We start from the raw sequence: 14,343 nt of genomic DNA, 5'->3' as shown, positions 1-14,343 counted from the left end.
TCCAAAACAGGAATGTTTTTTCAGGTGAAGGTGTCTGCCATTTTTTTTCCCTACTCATCTTTTCTGACTGTTTTTCACTAGTTTTGCATTTGGCTAGGGTCAGTGTCACTACTGGTATCACGAGGCGATACTTGGACCCTATAAAGGTTGCACAGGCAGTCCAACTCCTCCAGGATGGCACATCAATACGTGTCTTTGCCAGAAGGTTTGCTGTGTCTCCCAGCACACTCTCAGGAGCATGGAGGAGATTCCAGGAGACAGGCAGTTACTCTAGGAGAGCTGGACAGAGCCGTAGAAGGTCCTTAACCCATCAGCAAGACCGGTATGTGCTCCTTTGTGCAAGGAGGAACAGGATGATCACTGCCAGAGCCCTACAAAATGACCTCCAGCAGGCCACTGGTTTGAATGTCTCCGACCAAACAATCAGAAACAGACTTCATGGGGATGGCCTGAGGGCCCGACGTCCTCTAGTGTGCTCTGTGCTCACTGCCGGACACTGTGGAGCTTGATTAGCATTTATCATTGAACACCAGAATTGGCAGGTCGGCTGCTGGTGCCCTAAGCTTTTCACAGATGAGAGCAGGTTTACCCTGAGCATATGTGACAGACGTGAAAGGGTCTGGAGAAGCCGCGGAGAACTTTATGCTACCTGTAACATCGTTCAGCATGACCGGTTTGGTGGTGATGGTCTGGGGAGGCATATCCATGGAGGGACACACAGACCTCTACAGGCTACACAATGGCACCCTGACTGCCATTAGATATTGGGATGAAATCCTTGGACCCATTACCAGACCCTACGCTGGTGCAGTGGGTCCTGGGTTCCTCCTGGTGCACGACAATGCCTGGTCTCATGTGGCGAGAGCATGCAGCCAGTTTCTGGAGGATGAAGAAATTGATACCATTGAATGGCCCCCACTCTCACCTGACCTAAATCCAAAAGAACACCTCTGGGACATTATGTTTCGGTCCATCCGGTGCCGCCAAATTGCACCTCAGTCTGTTCAGGAGCTCAGTGATGCTCTGGTCCAGATCTGTTAGGAAATACCCCAGGTCACCATCCGTTGTCTCATTAGGAGCATGCCCTGATGTTGTCAGGCATGCCTACAATCACTTGGGGGCCAAACAAACTACAGAGGACCATTTTGAGTTGTTGCAATGAAATTTCAGCAAAATAGACGAGCTTGCTGCATAATTTGTTCACTTTGATTTTCGGGGTGTCTTTGAATTCAGTCCTCTGTTGGTGGATCATTTTCATTTACATCAAATTATGTGCCATCCTTTTATTCCTAACAAATTACCCCGTCCATACCAGTATAGATATCCATCATGAGATTTTTGCCTGTTGAGATCTGATATGTCTTCAAAGTGTTCCTTTAAATTTTTTGAGAAGTATATATAATAATAATATATATTAATAAAATGTGGGGACGCATATTTCAGTAAAACGCGATATTTAATAAAGGTGCAGCGACTGACAGGTCAGTCAGTGAAAGATTATTACCCTCGCATCATTATAATTTGAAATAAATATGATTTGCATGCTCGGTGCAGGTGACGGTATCATTGTTTCACACGTTTATCATGTAAGTGAAACGCTCTCTACAACTGAAAAGGATAATAATACAAACAACATGAAATGTGATACATACTGCAGAGACGGGTCTTAGTACCGGCATCCATATAGCTCATGTTTAGGATAACAACATCATCAGGAGAAGGAGATATACGTTGCGTACGACAATTCTGCATCGGTAACCTGTCTGTGCAGCCATAATGGGGATAATAATAAAATGTGATGTAGACTCTCCACACACACCGGCAGGTGGTTGTAACTGTAACAGGAGAACGCTCGCCACATGTTATAATCTGCTAAGAGAAATATCTACAGAGTTTAGACTGAACGCTACAAAAATTATCTTTTGTGCAAAAAAATGTAAGAAATCTGAATTGAAGACAGCAATGTGTGTGGGCAGTTTTTACAACTTGCCCCGGTCACGGGCGTCACACAACCTCATTCTATTTTTAGGAGGACATTGGATTTTATAATTGAGCCCACACACACCCCTTCAAACCCAACTCCAGCAAATGTAAAAGTGCTTTCTTTTAGCCGGGGGGGATCTGCGCCCGCGCTGCAACGGTTAAAGTGGTTATAAAAAAACATACCTGCTCTGTGCAATTCTCTTGTTCTCGGGGTGTCCAGTGTGGAGCTCCAGGCCCCTCTTTAAATCAGTTGCCCCCACGGAAAGTCGCTTTCCCTGTGGGGCTCCCGAGCCCCGCTGCTGTGCCCACTGACAGGCAGTGGGACTCGCGCCCCCCCATCTCCCATGTCACAGGATTTGATTGACAGTCGTGGGAGCTATCAATCTGTCCAATGAGGAGAGAGGCGGCGGCTGGAGTCGCTGCACTCATGCACATCGCTGGATCGGATCAGGCTCAGGTAAGAAAAAAAAAAAGAGGGGGCGGGGGGCAGCTGCAGCACAGAAGGTTTTTCACCTTTTGCATAAAATGTATTAAAGGTGAAAAACCTTGAGGCTTTACAACGACTTTAACTACTTGAATAGTCTAGTAGAGAGTGAGAGCAGTTTTACTGACATGATTCTCCACTCCCCCAGTAGATGGCGCTCCCCCTTCTGTCCCTCCGCATCCTCACAAACAAGGTACTGGTTGTGATGATGTCAGAACCGTTGGATGGTGGCAAGGGGTGGGGGACGGGGGCAGATGGTGCAGGACCGGTCTTGCAGCGAGGAGGTTCAGGTAAGTAAATCCTTCTTTTCTATGACCCCTGAACCTAAACGAGCAGTTAAAGTCTGACATGAAATATGAACAAAGCATATCCCTCTACAGCAGGGATATGCAATTAGCGAACCTCCAGCTGTTGCAAAACTACAAGTCCCATCATGCCTCTGCCTGTGGGAGTCATGCGTGTGGCTGTCTTGATATGCCTCATGGGACTTGTAGTTCTGCAATGGATGTCCGCTAATTGCATATCCCTGCTCTATAGTGTGTACTTGTCCCAATCCAGAGCACCAAGTGTCATTTCTGTCTGTGGGTTCTTTCCTCTGCTATCTGCATAAGTCACGTCTGACTATTTTTCGCTGACACCAAAAGATAAAAAGTAGGGTTGTCCCGATACCGATACTAGTATCGGTATCGGGACCGATGCTTCACCCGATACTTGTACTGTCGGCGGTGATCAGTGCATGGGGAAGTTACAATCATCGATCACTGCTGTATAGATTTAAAAGTAATTTCTTCACTCTACACCCCTCCCCCCGCGCGGCTTTCAGCTGCTTTAAAAACAGCGGTGATCGGTGCTTGTAACTCCCCCACACACGATCACCACTGACTGTCCTGTGTCCTACTCCGTTTTGCTGCAGTCTGTCTCCCTCCCTACATGTCCCCCGCTGTGTTTCTCTCTCTCCGTGTCCCCCCGTGTTTCTCTCTCCCGCCGTGTGTATCCCCCCCGTGTTTCTCTCTCCCGCCGTGTATCCCGCCGCGTTTCTCTCTCCGTTCCTAGGTGTTGTGTGAAAAGTGGTGGGGGTGTCTTGACCCTCCAATCAGCTTTCAGAGCTCTCCCCACATTTCTTCAGTTACTTTCTGGTTTAATTTCCTAAGCAAATGATGTCATACATCCCAGGAGTCTCAGCTAAGAACGCTCGAGCTAAGGAGAGATGGATTCCAGGAAGTAAATTCTGCATGAATCATCTGCCCATACTCAATATTGCCATAGTCAGAAATCCTAAAAGGGGTGGGGGGGTTGTTTTTCAAAGTAATTTCTCAGCAAAACAAACCATGAAGACATGGAAGGATGGATGGGGGAAAGACTGCTTTAAAATATTAAACATGAATTAAATAGCATTTTTTTGGACCCTAGACTGTGCGCCGACCTTTGCCTTGCACCACTTTTACATCATACTTATGTAGCCCTACTTCTGAGATCCTGGTTGACATTTACACGTGGTTTATGCCATGTTGTTATCCCATCTTCACCTGAAGCTATTTTTTACAGGGACATGCCTTCTGATGCAATCGTTTTTTTCACGACACACTATATAATGTATGCACGACTAAGGCCTCTTTCAAACTGGCCGATTGATAGGGTCTACCTGTCAGTTATTCAGGTGAACCTGATCGGACCCCTCCAGGTCTCCTCCATGGAGCAGCGGATGTCACCCGCCAACATCCGATCCACCAATAACAGATGGATCGAATTGGATCAGAGAGGAGTTGGGTGTAAAAAACGGACAGGCTATATTTATTTATATTTATATATTTATTTTCACTAAAATGTCATTTTAGTTTTAGTTGCATTTTAGTCATCTGAATTGTTTTAGTCATATTTTAGTCAACTAAGATCTAATGGGGTTTACTTAAATTGTAATGTATTATTTAAACATTTCTCTAGAATTTCCACACTCATTGGCCCGGTTTTACAAAGCAATTACGCAGACGTATCTCGAGATACGCCGCGTAAGTATAACTATGCGCCGTCGTATCAATGCGCCGTGCCCACAATCTGAGATACGTCTAAAAATAGGCTTCCTACGACCGACGTAACTTGCCTACGCCGTCGTATCGTGGGCGCATATTTACGCTGTGTGCATTTGCCGCTCCCATTGATTTTCTATGCACATATGCAAATGAGGGAGATACGCCGATTCACGAACGTACTTGCGCCCGGGGGAAAATATACGCGATTTGTGTAAGTCGTACGTCCGGCGTAAAGTTATTCCCCATAGATGAGGCGCAACTCATGCAAAGGTATGGACCAGGGAACACAAGCCGTCGTATCTTTTGTTGTTTACGTAGTACGTGAATATGACTAGGCGTAGGTTACGTTCACGTCATAGGCAGTGATTCGACGTATCTTAGGCAGTTGTTTCGACGTGATTCTGCGCATGCGCACTGGGATGCGGTCACGGGATGGCGCATGCGCCATACGTTATTCGTAACTTTATGACGCTCAGTCCTTCATTTACATGGGGTCAAGCCTCATTAGCATGGCTCATGCCCACTTCCACCTACGCTGGCTTACGCTGAGGAAACCCAGCGTAGATTTGAGACACGAGTGCTTTGTGAATACTGTGCTTGCCTCTGTGCGCTGCGTCGGCGTAGCGTATATTCGATACGCTATGCCGGCATAAATATGCGCCAATGTATGTGAATCCGGGCCATTATATACACCCGGAGTAAAAAATTTAAATTATGACCAATCTATCACCCGACTGAAAATGGTTGAGCGAAAACAGGGTCATCGGTTGCTGATAGCGGGCGAAAACAGGGTCATCTGTGCCCATAGCAAGCGAAGACAGGGTCACCTGTGCCCATAGAGGCCAGAAACAGGGCCACTGGTGCCATTAGCAGCTGAAAATTCGGTCATCTGTGCCCACAGCGGCCGAAAACAGGGCCACCGGTGCCCACAGCGGCCAGAAACAGGGCCACCGGTGCCCACAGCGGCCAGAAACAGGGCCACCGGTGCCCACAGCGGCCAGAAACAGGGCCACCGGTGCCCACAGCGGCCAGAAACAGGGCCACCGGTGCCCACAGCGGCCAGAAACAGTGTCAACGGGGGCCAATAGCGGCCAGAAACAGTGTCAACGGGGGCCAATAGCGGCCAGAAACAGGGTCAACGGGGGCCAATAGCGGCCAGAAACAGGGTCATCGGGGGCCAATAATGGCCAGAAACAGTGTCAACGGGGGCCAATAGCGGCCAGAAACAGGGTCATCGGGGGCCAATAATGGCCAGAAACAGTGTCATCGGGGGCCAATAGCGGCCAGAAACAGGATCATCGGTGCCGATGTCGGCTGAAAATAGAATCACTGTGCCGATAACAGCCGAAAATAGGGAAATAGGGACATTTTGACCAGGGCTGTGGAGTCGGTAGATAAATGTTCCGACTCCGACTCCTCAGTTTTATGTACTTCCGACTCCTCGACTCCGACTCCTCTGTATTAATATGCGAATGTATTTTATACATTCCTTGAGGGAAAGAAACGCAACCTACCACCAGTGTCATCGTAAGAGCATTATAGGCCCCCGGGCAATACAGTGCACTGGGGCCCTGTCTACACAATTACGCACGAGAATTACTGACAAAAATCATAAAATTTACTGGCAGAACCACATTTACTGCCACTGCAAAAAAAGTACCTAAAATTACAGTTTTCAGTGCCCAACAATGCAAATGTCAGTATTTAAACTATAAACATATAGCTAGTGCTATTAGAAATGTGTTTAAGTTAAACAAAAGTAAAAAAAAAAAAAATGTCTTCATTGACATGAAGGTCAGGTTACTATAACCCAGCCAGCACAGAGTTTCCTCTTACATCAGAGTCTGCAGGATTCCCCCTTACAGTGAAAGGGAACTCTTATGTAAAGGGGAACGCTGCAGATCATGATCTAAGGGGGGAACTCCGATGTGGAGGGGGGCTCTGGTGACCAGAGACAACCTTATATCAGAGTCCACTGCTTTCTCTTTCCCACTTACATCAGGGTCCGCAGACTGAGTTCCCCCTTGCATTGTAAGGGGGAATCCTGCAGACTCTGATGTGGGGGGTACTCAGGTGACCAGAGACCACCTTCCTTAGATTAAATACACTAAGGTAAGGGGGGTCACTAATATAGGAGGGGGAACCTTTATATCAGTGCCCCCTTACATTTTTGCATTCACTTCCCCCTTACATCAGCAACCCCCCGCACTCGTGGAGGACCGGATCTTCTCTGTGATTTCCGTGAACTGGGTATGGGCAGTTCTAACCCGTCACTCTCCATAATTTTTTACTGGGGTTGCTGGGCAGCCGGTGGGGCCCCCCAGGCAAGCGGGGCCCCCGGGCAACTTCCCAGCGTGCCCAATGGAAAAGATGGCCCTGCCTACCACAGGACTACTGGCTGGGAAGCCAACAGTCTACTGTATTGCACAGTTTAAGCAAAAGACAAACACAATGAAAACAAAGTTTTATAAAAAATATATATATTAATCAATCAAGTGGCTGGATAGTAGCAGCAGGCATAAACATCAGGAACAGGATCTTTACCAGTTCAAAAATACAAACCACATTATTTGGTTGTTTTAGAACAAAAACAAAGCTTATCTATAATGAACCAAAAACAAAATGTGTAAAACCTAGAAATGGTTTATATTAATCTTGAAATGTAGTTATAGGCTTAGCAAATGCAAATCAATTCAATGTAGAGTTCTAAGGAAGAGAATTGCCTCTGCCAGATCCTCTTTCATAGAGGCTTTTAAGTCAGACTTTATTATTTTTGAATAACTTCTGAAAATAATCTTTCGACACTGACTTGGGTGGGTGGCATTGCAGTAACTATTCTGGCCACATCACTAACGATCTCTGGATAAACAAGGATGGCTTCTTCAACAGTAAGTTTTGATGAGCGATCATACTTTAACTTCTTTTAGTGCTTTATAAAACTTCTGTTGGAATTTTTTTTTTAATTCCAATCTAAATTTAGTAGGAGTCGGAGTCGGAGTCGGTGCATTGTTTGCCGACTCCGACTCCGGGTACCCAAAATTTCCCCCGACTCTGACTCCTCGACTCCGACTCCACAGCCCTGATTTTGACGATAATGGGCGAAATGAATTCTTATTCATTTAAATTGGTGATATTAAATTAAAAAGGTAAATATAATATAAATGATAGATATATATTATTATTTTTCTTGTTAAAAAAAAAATAATAATAATTATTATTATAAAATTATATATAATATATATATATATTTTTTTTTTTTTTTTTTTTTTTTTTTATTTATTTATATTATTATTTAAACTGTCAATTTCCGTTTTTGGCCAAGTACATACTGAATTTTCGGTACCAGAGTTTTCATTTCCGTGCAACACTAGAAAATATTTTTGTCTATGAAATGAGCTCTGCTGTACATCGATAGTCACCCCCATGCTATGGATAAAATGTAAAAGCCACACACACACACACACACACTACTAATGGTGGTAACAGCAACCCAGAATGAACAGAGTGTAGAGTCACAAATGTAATTATTATCTGTCACAGCAATACTACTAGTGCTATACAGTGCATGCAGTGTAACCGTCCCACACACAATTATTAGTAGCTGCAGTAATAATAATCTCTGTGCTATGTGTGTGGAGTAATAGAACCCCCCCCCCCCCCTCCATACACTTATTAGTAATAATAATAGACTGTGACAGACCCACAAATGCTTATTATTAGGGGGTTCCATTCATGATAATCCCGCTGCCACGAAGGTGGTATTCTATTTTTTTTCCCATATTCCCAGCGGTAATAATAATAAATCCACAAGCAAGGATGCGATGTAACAGTCCCAGGTGTAATTACTATTTATAGTAATAATCGCAGTGTAATAAACCAAATATATCGTTATTAATGGCTGCAGGAACAAGAAGAATTCTATTGTTGTGGGTGCCGTTGTACCAACGCCAGATATCATTCAATTATAATAATTAAAACATTATAGAGATTGTATTTTTTTATTATGATTAGTAGTAATAGAGGAGAAGACAGCAGTGTTATAGAGATTGGTATAATTAGTATTACTAGTAGTAACGGTAATAATAGCAGTGTATGAACTCAGGGAAATGGACCAATAACTAGTCATGGATGTAATATAACAGACCCACATAGGATTATTAGAAGTATTCTCAGTACTATGGGTGACTGTAATAGACACAAATACAAGGATATTATCATTTCTTATATATAGTATTCCCATGAGTGAAGCATAGTGCCACCTGACATGATGATCACTAGTAGTAGTATGTTGTAAATACAGGGTAGTACTCCCATGTGAGGGGGTGCCATTATGTAAGGGGGGACACTCCGTTTGGGGGTGTGATTATGTGAGGGGGGGGGGCATTCTGTGGGGGGTGCCATTAAGAGAGGCATGTTTAAGCATGTGAGGAAGACTCATTGGTGTCGGTATGTGAGGGGACACTCAGTGGTGGGGGGGTGATTATACGATGGCATATTCTCTCAGTCAGTCAGTGAGGGGACATTCTCTCTCTATGGTGAAGGAACTCTCTCAGTGGACACTCTCTCTCAGTGAGGGGACTCTCTCAGGGAACGCACTCTCTCTATGGTGAAGAAACTCTCTTAGGGGATACTCTCTCTCTCTCTCTGTGGTGTCAGTCAGTGAGGGGACTCTCTCAGTGAGGGGACACTCGTGGTACTCTCTCTCCCTCAGTGATATTCTCTCTCAGTGGACACTCTCTCTATGGTGAAGGGACTCTCTCAGGGGACACTCTCTCTATGGTGAAGGAACCCTCTCAGAGGATACTCTCTCTCTCTGTGGTGTCAGTCAGTGAGGGGACTCTCTCAGGGGACACTCTCTCCCTCAGTGTAAGGACCCTCTGTGGTATTCTCTCTCTCTCTATGGTGAGAAAACTCTCAGTGAGGACACTCTCTGTGGTATTCTCTCTCAGAAAAAGGGACACTTGTGGTACTCTCTCATGGTATTCTCTCTCAGGGGGCAACTCTCTCCCTCAGTGAGGACACTCTCTGTGGTATTCTCTCTCAGGGGGACACTCTCCCTTGTATTCTCTCTCAGGAGGACACTCTCCCTGGTATTCTCCCTCAGGGGGACACTCTCCCTGGTATTCTCCCTCAGGGGGACACTCTCCCTGGTATTCTCCCTCAGGGGGACACTCTCCCTGGTATTCTCCCTCAGGGGGACACTCTCCCTGGTATTCTCCCTCAGGGGGACACTCTCCCTGGTATTTTTTTTGTCTCAGGAGGACACTCTCTGTGGTATTCTCTCTCAGGGGACACTCTCCCTCAGTGAGGACACTCTCTGTGGTATTCTCTCTCAGGGGGACACTCTCTGTGGTATTCTCTCTCAGGGGGACACTCTCTGTGGTATTCTCTCTCAGGGGACACTCTCCCTCAGTGAGGACACTCTCTGTGGTATTCTCTCTCAGGAGGACACTCTCTGTGGTATTCTCTCTCAGGGGACACTCTCCCTCAGTGAGGACACTCTCTGTGGTATTCTCTCTCAGGGGGACACTCTCTGTGGTATTCTCTCTCAGGGGACACTCTCCCTCAGTGAGGACACTCTCTGTGGTATTCTCTCTCAGGGGGACACTCTCTGTGGTATTCTCTCTCAGGGGGACACACTCTCTGTGGTATTCTCCCTCAGTGAGGACACTTTCTGTGGTATTCTCTCTCAGGGGGACACTCTCTCCCTCAGTGAGGACACCATTTGTGGTATTCTCTCTCAGGAGGACACTCTCCCTGGTATTTTCTCTCAGGGGGACACTCTCTCCCTCAGTGAGGACACTCTCTGTGGTATTCTCTCTCAGGGGGACACTCTCTCCCTCAGTGAGGACACTCTGTGGTATTCTCTCACAGGGGACACTCTCTCCGGTATTCTCTCTCAGGGGGACACTCTCTCCGGTATTCTCTCTCAGGGGGACACTCTCTCCCTCAGTGAGGACACTTTCTGTGGTATTCTCTCTCAGGGGGACACTCTCTCCCTCAGTGAGGACACCATTTGTGGTATTCTCTCTCAGGGGACAATCTCTGATATTCTCTCACAGGGGACACTCTCTCCCTCAGTGAGGACACTCTGTGGTATTCTCTCACAGGGGACACTCTCTCCGGTATTCTCTCTCAGGGGGACACTCTCTCCGGTATTCTCTCTCAGGGGGACACTCTCTCCCTCAGTGAGGACACTCTCTGTGGTATTCTCTCTCAGGGGACACTATCTATGGTGAAGGAACTCTCTCAGGGACACTCTCTGTCAGTAAGGACACTGTCTCTGTGGTATTCTCTCTCAGGGGACACTCTCTGTGGTATTCTCTCTCAGGGGGACACTCTCTCCCTCAGTGAGGACACTCTCTGTGGTATTCTCTCTCAGGGGGACACTCTCTCCCTCAGTGAGGACACTCTCTGTGGTATTCTCTCTCAGGGGGACACTCTCTGTGGTATTCTCTCTCAGGGGGACACTCTCTGTGGTATTCTCTCTCAGGGGGACACTCTCTCCCTCAGTGAGGACACTCTCTGTGGTATTCTCTCTCAGGGGGACACTCTCTGTGGTATTCTCTCTCACAGGGGACACTATCTATGGTGAAGGAACTCTCTCAGGGACACTCTATGTCAGTAAGGACACTGTCTCGGTGGTATTCTCTCTCGGGGGACACTCTCTCCCTCAGTGAGGACACTCTCTGTGGTATTCTCTCTCAGGGGGACACTCTCTCCCTCAGTGAGGACACTCTCTGTGGTATTCTCTCACAGGGGACACTCTCTCCCTCAGTGAGGACACTCTGTGGTATTCTCTCACAGGGGACACTCTCTCCCTCAGTGAGGACACTCTGTGGTATTCTCTCACAGGGGACACTCTCTCCGGTATTCTCTCTCAGGGGGACACTCTCTCCCTCAGTATGGACACTCTCTGTGGTATTCTCTCTCAGGGGGACACTCTCCCTTGTATTCTCTCTCAGGGGGACACTCTCTCCCTCAGTAAGGACACTCTCTGTGGTATTCTCTCTCAGGGGACACTATCTATGGTGAAGGAACTCTCTCAGGGACACTCTCTGTCAGTAAGGACACTGTCTCTGTGGTATTCTCTCTCAGGGGACACTCTCTGTGGTATTCTCTCTCAGGGGGACACTCTCTCCCTCAGCGAGGACACTCTCTGTGGTATTCTCTCTCAGGGGGACACTCTCTCCCTCAGTGAGGACACTCTCTGTGGTATTCTCTCTCAGGGGGACACTCTCTCCCTCAGTGAGGACACTCTCTGTGGTATTCTCTCTCAGGGGGACACTCTCTGTGGTATTCTCTCTCTCAGGGGACACTATCTATGGTGAAGGAACTCTCTTAGGGACACTCTATGTCAGTAAGGACACTGTCTCGGTGGTATTCTCTCTCGGGGGACACTCTCTCCCTCAGTGAGGACACTCTCTGTGGTATTCTCTCTCAGGGGGACACTCTCCCTTGTATTCTCTCTCAGGGGACACTCTCTCCCTCAGTGAGGACACTCTCTGTGGTATTCCCTCACAGGGGACACTCTCTATCTATGGTGAAGGAACTCTCTCAGGGACACACTCTGTCAGTAAGGACACTGTCTCGGTGGTATTCTCTCTCAGGGGACACTCTCTCCCTCAGTGAGGACACTCTCTGTGGTATTCTCTCACAGGGGACACTCTCTATCTATGGTGAAGGAACTCTCTGTCAGTAAGGACACTGTCTCTGTGGTATTCTCTCTCAGGGGGACACTCTCTGTGGTATTCTCTCTCAGGGGGACACTATTTGTGGTATTCTCTCTCAGGGGGACACTCTCTCCCTCATTGAGGACATGCTCTGTGGTATTCTCTCTCAGGGGACACTCTCTCCCTCAGTGAATACACTCTCTGTGGTATTCTCTCTCAGTGAGGACACTCTCTGTGGTATTCTCTCTCAGGGGGACACTCTCTCCCTCAGTGAGGACACTCTCTGTGGTATTCTCTCACAGGGGACACTCTCTCCCTCAGTGAGGACACTCTGTGGTATTCTCTCACAGGGGACACTCTCTCCCTCAGTGAGGACACTCTGTGGTATTCTCTCACAGGGGACACTCTCTCCGGTATTCTCTCTCAGGGGGACACTCTCTCCCTCAGTATGGACACTCTCTGTGGTATTCTCTCTCAGGGGGACACTCTCCCTTGTATTCTCTCTCAGGGGGACACTCTCTCCCTCAGTAAGGACACTCTCTGTGGTATTCTCTCTCAGGGGACACTATCTATGGTGAAGGAACTCTCTCAGGGACACTCTCTGTCAGTAAGGACACTGTCTCTGTGGTATTCTCTCTCAGGGGACACTCTCTGTGGTATTCTCTCTCAGGGGGACACTCTCTCCCTCAGCGAGGACACTCTCTGTGGTATTCTCTCTCAGGGGGACACTCTCTCCCTCAGTGAGGACACTCTCTGTGGTATTCTCTCTCAGGGGGACACTCTCTCCCTCAGTGAGGACACTCTCTGTGGTATTCTCTCTCAGGGGGACACTCTCTCCCTCAGTGAGGACACTCTCTGTGGTATTCTCTCTCTCAGGGGACACTATCTATGGTGAAGGAACTCTCTCAGGGACACACTCTGTCAGTAAGGACACTGTCTCGGTGGTATTCTCTCTCGGGGGACACTCTCTCCCTCAGTGAGGACACTCTCTGTGGTATTCTCTCACAGGGGACACTCTCTATCTATGGTGAAGGAACTCTCTGTCAGTAAGGACACTGTCTCTGTGGTATTCTCTCTCAGGGGGACACTCTCTGTGGTATTCTCTCTCAGGGGGACACTCTCTGTGGTATTCTCTCTCAGGGGGACACTATTTGTGGTATTCTCTCTCAGGGGGACACTCTCTGTGGTATTCTCTCTCAGGGGGACACTCTCTGTGGTATTCTCTCTCTCAGGGGACACTATCTATGGTGAAGGAACTCTCTCAGGGACACACTCTGTCAGTAAGGACACTGTCTCGGTGGTATTCTCTCTCGGGGGACACTCTCTCCCTCAGTGAGGACACTCTCTGTGGTATTCTCACAGGGGACACTCTCTATCTATGGTGAAGGAACTCTCTGTCAGTAAGGACACTGTCTCTGTGGTATTCTCTCTCAGGGGGACACTCTCTGTGGTATTCTCTCTCAGGGGGACACTCTCTGTGGTATTCTCTCTCAGGGGGACACTATTTGTGGTATTCTCTCTCAGGGGGACACTCTCTCCCTCATTGAGGACATGCTCTGTGGTATTCTCTCTCAGGGGACACTCTCTCCCTCAGTGAATACACTCTCTGTGGTATTCTCTCTCAGTGAGGACACTCTCTGTGGTATTCTCTCTCAGGGGGACACTCTCTCCCTCAGTGAGGACATGCTCTGTGGTATTCTCTCTCAGGGGACACTCTCTCCCTCAGTGAGGACACTCTCTGTGGTATTCTCTCTCAGTGAGGACACTCTCTGTGGTATTCTCTCTCAGGGGGACACTCTCTCCCTCAGTGAGGACACTCTCTGTGGTATTCCCTCACAGGGGACACTCTCTATCTATGGTGAATGAACTCTCTCAGGGACACTCTATGTCAGTAAGGACACTGTCTCGGTGGTATTCTCTCTCGGGGGACACTCTCTCCCTCAGTGAGAACACTCTCTCTCTCTCCTTCACTCTCTCGGTGGTATTCTATCTCAGTCAGTGTCAGTGTAGTGAGGGGAGTCATGCGGGGACACGGGGGAGGAGATAGGAGAAGGGGGATGATACGTAGAAGAAGGAGGAGGTCCCAGCCGTCTCCCCCTGACTCCTCTCCCTCACACGCCGCCCCGCCCTCCCTCCGCTCTCCCCGGCTCCGTCCTCGGGAATTACCTTCTCTCCG

General features: G+C 47.8%; 1 protein-coding gene across 2 annotated transcripts in view; it reads right to left on the bottom strand.

Annotated features, from left to right (window-relative positions):
• The window catches only part of ZBTB20 (zinc finger and BTB domain containing 20), a 1,237,294-nt gene that overhangs the window by 1,222,876 nt on the left and 75 nt on the right, over window positions 1-14,343 (bottom strand). For both annotated transcript variants that reach the window (XM_040339120.1, XM_040339122.1), the window contains exon 1: window positions 14,334-14,343. This exon is cut by the window's right edge and continues 75 nt beyond it. The gene's annotated coding sequence lies outside the window, so the exon portion shown is untranslated. The remainder of the gene's footprint in view (window positions 1-14,333) is intronic.

This window comes from Rana temporaria, chromosome 2 (genome assembly GCF_905171775.1).
Source record: "Rana temporaria chromosome 2, aRanTem1.1, whole genome shotgun sequence".
NCBI classification, from domain to species: Eukaryota; Metazoa; Chordata; class Amphibia; order Anura; family Ranidae; genus Rana; species Rana temporaria.
Note: the sequence above shows the minus strand (reverse complement) of the source record. Positions and strands in the feature narration are given on the sequence as shown.